This window comes from Quercus suber, unplaced genomic scaffold (assembly GCF_002906115.3).
Source record: "Quercus suber isolate HL8 unplaced genomic scaffold, Cork oak 2.0 scaffold_200, whole genome shotgun sequence".
Classification (NCBI taxonomy): domain Eukaryota; kingdom Viridiplantae; phylum Streptophyta; class Magnoliopsida; order Fagales; family Fagaceae; genus Quercus; species Quercus suber.
In genome coordinates, this window is record NW_027069658.1 from 897,661 (window position 1) to 904,544 (window position 6,884).

The window sequence follows — 6,884 nt, forward strand, 5'->3', positions numbered from 1 at the left end:
GAGAAAGATGCCTGGTCCGAGGCTAGACTCATGGACAATCTTCACGTAAAGACCAGCAAGTCCTTGGCCACTGTCGAGAAGAAGAATAAGGAGCTTGCTCTGAAACTGGCTACTGAGGACAAGGAGAGGAAGTGCTGAGGCTATCCTTAAGAACGCTCAGGCACAAGCATGGAGAAGCAGAATAAAAGCTTCACTACACGAAGATACATCTGGCCACGACCAACCGACAGATTGAGGATTTAAAGGCAGAGCTAGAGAAAGCTAAGGAGGTTGCTTAAGCGACTCAGGTGACTGCGGAGACTTCAGAACAAAAATTCTATGACCTTGGAGGGAAGGAGACCGAGGTCGGCCTGACTGATGAGTTAGCTAGGGTCTGCAGGGACTATTGCCTCAAGGTGTGGATTGAGGCATTGAACCTGACCGGAGTTCCTGCTATCTCATAGTGGACGAGGGCTGAGAATGTTTACTATCCATAAGACCTCTAAGAAGCTCCTTAAGCACCTTCGAGCCCTGAGATGGATGCTGCCCCTACAATAACTGCACTAAAGTAGCTTCCAACCACCCAGGCCTCTCTTCCCCCTTCGGAGACCTCCAAAAGGCTTGACAAGGCTAGTGACCAAGGTTAAGGGGTGGCGGTGGCCAAGGGCAATGAGGTTGCCCAGGGTAGAACTCAATTAGAGGCTAAAGGCAAAGGGGCTGGTCACGACAAAGAGATCTCCTAAGCCAAACCTCTGCCGAAGACCAAGGGCATAGAGGCTGACCAAGGCAAGAAAACCGTTTCCAAGACAAAGGAGTCCGAGCCGGTCAAGCCTCAAGTTGTAGCCTAGGAAAAGAAAGCCATCTCAAGCAAGGTTGTTGATCCTCTTGTCCCCCAACCAGCCAGTAAAAAAGATCCTCCTCCATCTTAGCTAGGATCTTTCTTTTCTTCTTATGTATTTTTCTTTTGTTGTGCTAGTTTGCCATGGTTTACAATGTACCTTTCCTTTTTTTATTAATGAAAGGATGTTTATTTTTGCTTTATAACAAGTGAACTTTCATTTTCCCTGCAATATTTATCTCTAATGGCTGTAAAATTATACTATCTTTTATTGAGAAGTTTAGACTGATGATGCTTCTAAGGGTGAAAACTCGTACTTTAACAAAAAGCTAACAATAATGAATCGTTGTTAATTCAAGTAAATTAAGCCCATGTAAATAGTGAGAAAAATGACTATGTGTTAGTACTAGAAATTGTATAATTGGTAGAAATGTTTAAGTCCTCAGAGACGAATGAAGCACTTAGTAGAAAAGGGTGCTTGAGGTCTCTTATTTCAAGATTACCTCATGAATGTACCTTCAAAACCTTTAACCAAAACCTAGGGTGACTTCTCCATTTGGGTGTTGCCACATAAGTCCTTGTTTTCCCTTGATGATGCATATGTCGAGCTCTCATTCTCGGTGAAATTGCGAGGCATTAATTTACCTAAAGCATGTGGTCCGAGAGGCTAGGCATGGTCAAAGTTCTGTTTATCCCTTAGAGAATTCATTGAGGCATTAATTTACCCAAGGCATGTGGTCCAAGGGACCTAGCATGGCCGAAGTGCTGTTTAACCTTTAGTGAGCTTATGGGGCGTTAATTTGCCCAAGGCATGGGTCCGAAGGAACAGGCATGGCCGAGGTTCTGTTTAACCCTTAAAGATATGTTGGGGTGTTAATTTACCCAAGGCATAAGTCCGAGGGACCAAGCATGGTCAAGGTTCTATTTAACCCTTAGAGATATATTGGGGCGTTAATTTACCCAAAGCATAGGTCTAAGGGACCAAGTATGGCCGAGGTTCTGTTTAACTCTTAGAGAATTCGTTGAGGCGTTAATTTACCCAAGGCATGTGGTCCGAGGGACCAGGCATGGTCGAGATTCTGTTTAACCCTTAGTAAGGTTGTGAGACGTTAATTTACCCAAGACATGGGTCTGAGGGACCAGGCATGGCTAAGGTTCTATTTAACTCTTAAAGATATGTAAGCCATTAATTTACCCAAAGCATCAGTTCGAGGGACCAGGTATGGCCAAAGTTCTATTTAACCTTTAGAGATATGTTGGGGCGTTAATTTACCCAAGACATGAGTCCGAGAGACCAGGCATGACCGAGGTTCTGTTTAACCCTTAAAGAATTCAATGAGGCGTTAATTTACCTAAGGCATGTGGTCCGAAGGACCAGGCATGACCGAAGTTCTATTTAACCCTTAGCTGCAATGACACAGGAATAACAAATGAGATATTCTTGTATTGATAATAATATCTTTTCAAGTTACTTAGATTCTAGGGTCGTAGTACAATGTTTCCATCCAGATCCTCTAGTCTAAATGCACCTATGCCTGTTACTGAGGTGATGCAATAAAGGTCTTCCCAATTTGGCCCCAATTTGCCCTAGGATGGGTTTTTCATATTGCCGACCACTTTCCTGAGGACAAGGTCCCCTGGCACAAGTAGCCGTGTCTTTACATTTTTATTGTAACCTTGCCTCATCTTGTGTTGGTAGTGGACCAGTTTTATCATTATTATCTCTCTTTTCTCCTCAGCTTAGTCCAGACTTGCACACAGCTAACTATCATTGTTATGCTCTTCAAATTGATCTGTTCTCATTATCAAGAATTCCGTTTCCATGGATATAACTACCTCCACTCCATACGTCATGGAGAAGGGGGTTTCCCCCGTTGATCTTCTCGGGGCAGTTCTGTATGACCATAGTACATGGGGCAACTCGTCTACCTATTTCCTTTTTGCCTCGTCTAGTCTTTTCTTCAGTCCATCAAGGATCACCTTGTTGGTGGCCTCAGCCTGCCCGTTTCCTTGTGGGTATGCAAAGGTAGAGTAGTTGTTCCTAATTCCAAGTTTACTACAATATCTCGTGAAAACCTTACTATCGAACTGTGATCCGTTGTCAGATATGAGTGCGTAAGGTATGCTGAACCACGTGACAATGTTCCTCCACACGAATTTCTTCACGTCCTGGTCTCGAATATTAGCCAACGGCTCGGCTTCTACCAACTTCGTGAAATAATCTATCCTAATGAGCAATTTTACTATAGCCCAAGGGAATGGGCCCACGATGTCTAGACCTTACTAAGAAAAAGGCCACGGGCTAAAGAGTGGGTTCAAAACCCCTCCAAGTTGGTGGATATTTGGGGGGCGTACCTCTGGCATTGATCACATTTTCTCACAAAATCCCAGGTGAACTTCTGCATACTAGGCCACCAATACCCCTGGGTAAGGGCTTTGTGAGCCAAGGATCTTCTCCCTCCGTGGCTCTCACAAATCCCTTCTTGTAGCTCTTCTAACAACGACTTCATTGCTTCTAGGTGTACACATAATAGGTATGGCCCAGAAAAATACCGTTGATACAATTTTTGTTCTTGAGATAGCCAGTATTGTAAGGCGCGCCTCTAGATCTTCACGGCCTCTGCCTTATCCTTTGGCAGGTCTCCACTCTTTAGGGATGCCACTATAAGGTCCATCCAGCTGGGTCCAGCTCGGACAAACTGCACCATGGTCGAGCTCTAGTCCTTCCACCTCGGCCTGTCTAATTCCTCCACTATGATTAACCGTGGCAGAGCACCATTGGACATCAAGTGTAGCTAGTGAATCAACATGAGAATTTCTACACCATGGTACTTGCTTCAAGGTGAACTCCTGAAAGTGTGCCTAGAGTTGCTTTATCATGCCCAAATAGGCTTGCATCCTTACATCCTTAGTCTCATATTCTCCCAGTACTTGCCGCACTATAAGTTGGGAGTCACTGAAGACCTCTATGTTGTTTCCTCCCAAGCCTTTTACTACCTCCAATACTGACCATAATGCCTCGTACATGGCCTTGTTGTTAGTGGTCGAGAAGGACACCTCAGGAATTTCTCCAGAACTATCCCGTCCAGGGAGACAATGATAACTCCAACTCCTGAGCCCCTCTGGTTGGCAGACCCATCAGTGTACACGATTTATGGAGGGGAAATTTCAGTGGCAAAAACTCCAACAGCTTCTTGGCTTTATACACCCTCCTTGGTTTGATCTTCCGAGAACTCGATGACAAGGTCAACCAGGACTTGGCCTTTAATCGATGTCATCAGCTAGTACTTGATATCAAAAGCCCCTAGCATAGTTCCCCACTACACCACCCTTCCAAAATAGTCTGATTTCTGTAATACTGATTGTAGGGGAAGCTGAGTCAAGACCACCACCGTATATGCTTGGAAGTAGTGTGGCAACTTCTTAGTAGCGTGGACGAGGACTAAGATGGCTTTTTCTACATGAGAGTACCTCGTCTCGGCATCTTGTAGAGATTTACTGACATAGTACACTAGTCTTTGAACCCTGGAATCGACTTGAATCAAGACGAGGCTGACCGCATGGTTCGTGACAGATAGGTAGGCATAGAGGACCTCTTCCTGCTTAGGACAAGACAACACCGGCAGATTTGAAAAATACCCCTTCAATTCTCAGAAGGCTCGATCACACTCCACGGTCCAGGAGAAATCCTTCCATTTGTGCAAAAGTTGGAAGAATGGTCTGCATCGATCAGCCGATTGCTATATGAACCTGTTTAGAACTGCCATCATGCCCCATCAACTGTTGCACCTCTTTGGGGTTTCGAGGTCGATGTAGGTTGTTTATGGCCTTAATCTGATCTAGTTTTGACCTCAATGCCACGATGTGTTATCATAAAGCCCAGGAACTTCCCTGAGCTCACCCTATATGAACACTTTGAAGTGTTCAGCCACAATTGGTGTTTCCTGAGCATAGAAAAAGCTTCCTCCAAATCTTGTATGTGCTCGGATGCAACTTTACTTTTTATCACCATGTAGTCTATATAGGCTTCCATATTCCTACCCAGCTAGGCCTCGAACATTCTTGTCACCATCCTCTGGTAGGTTGATCCTGTGTTTTTCAACTTAAAAGGCATCACCCAATAGTGGTAGTTACCGAGGAGAGTCCTGAAGGCTATTTTTCCTAGTCGGCAAGTGTTAGAAGGGTCTGGTGATATCCCTAGAAAGTATCAAGAAAGCTCATCCAAGGATGTCTGTAGGTGGCGTCTACCACCTAGTCTATCCTCGGGACAGGGAAGGGGTCTTTGGGACAAGCCTTATTGAAATCATTGAAGTCCACACAAACTCTCCACTTCTCATTCTTCTTTTTCACTACCACAGTGTAAGCCAACCAATCCAGATAAAAAAATTTCTTTATTGCCCCAGCTTGTTTCAAATTGTTGACTTCTTCTTTTACTGCATTGGAATGCTCATCGGAAGATCTTCAAGGTGGCTATTTCTTTGGCCGAGCTTTGGGATTCACGTTCAGTTGATGGCATATGAAGTTCAGATTAATCCTTGGCACTTTGTATGGGTCCCAAGCGAATACATCGATATGCTACTTGAGGAAAGCCACCAACTCGTCCCTTTCTGCCGGTGATATATGCACTCTTACCTGAAAGTATTTGTCAGGATTGCTCCCAATAGCCACCTTAGTAAAGCCCTCACAGGTCTCTGTCGCTCCAACCCTATCATCCTCGACCTTGGCCACGATAAGCATTAATTGCTATAACTTTGGTGGTGCCTCATCCGTTCCTTCCAGAAAGGTTCGGTGGTTGATTACTGCAATAAGGCATTGTCTCACTGAGGCTTGGCATCCTCGTATCTCTCTGATCTGACCTTCAGTCTGGAATTTCACCTTTTGGTGCAAAGTGGATGATACGGCTTTGAGAGCATGTAGCCACAGCCGAGCTAGAATAGTTGTGTATGGTGAATACATGTCCACCACAATAAAGTCCACCACAATAAAGTCCACCAACACCTCCTCCTTCTCCACTTGGACCAGTAGCTTGATTCTTCCTTTTGGGATAACCATTTTTTAGTTGAATCCTATGAATGGGGCTCCATAACTCTCTAGGTCTTTCTCCTTTATCCCTAGTCCTCTAAACAAATCGAGGTACATGATTTCAGCCCCACTTCCCCCGTCGACCATTACCTTGTGCACGTTAAAGCCCCTAATACGCACTGTGACAACCAGAGCATCAACATGGGGTTAGGCAGTGCCGACTAGGTCTTCGTGAGAAAAACCCATGACCAAAATGGGTCCTATCCTAACCCTTTTGCAGAGGTCTTCTCAGCTGAAGTTAATAATTAGGGGAGACACGAACATCACCCCTGTTGAAGTGGCTGGTGTCTATTCAGGTTCGGCGAAGATAACATGAATAGTCCCCAGGAGGGGCCGTGGTGCTTGCCCTCCTTGGTATCTCTGATGTGGGGCTCCTCTTTGTGCTGAGGTCTCGTTTGTGAACTCTCCCAGCTTTCTTTCCCTAAGCAGATGGTTCAAGTACGACTGTAGGGTTTTGCACTCCTTAGTGGTATGCCCTTTATCATGATGATATTGGCAATACACTAACTGATTTCTTCAGGTTGAGTCTCCACCCATCTTGTGTGGGCATGTGAAGTAAAGCTCATTCCGAATCTTCTGCAGTATTTGGTGGACTGAGACCCTGAACACTAAGTTAACTGGTTGGACCTCGCTCGGCTGTCCCTAATTACGGAAGTTTGCCTTGGGCCAATTTCCCCCTGTCTTATTGAAGTAGTTATCCTTTTAGTCGTGGAAGCCCTTTGCCTTTCCTTTAATTTATGCTCGGTTATCTTCTACCCTCTTATACTTGTCTATCCAGTTCATTAACTATTTCATGGTCCGGACAGGTCTCATGGTGAGGGACTTCCATAGGTCAGACTTGGTGGGTAGCCCTCTCTTGAAGGTGCGTATTGCAACATCCTCAAAGTCCTCGTCCAATTCATTTTACAGTTCCCAATACCTATCTGAGTAGGTCTTCAAGGTTTCTCCCTTTCTCATCGACAGCACTAGCAAGGAGTCCAATGTC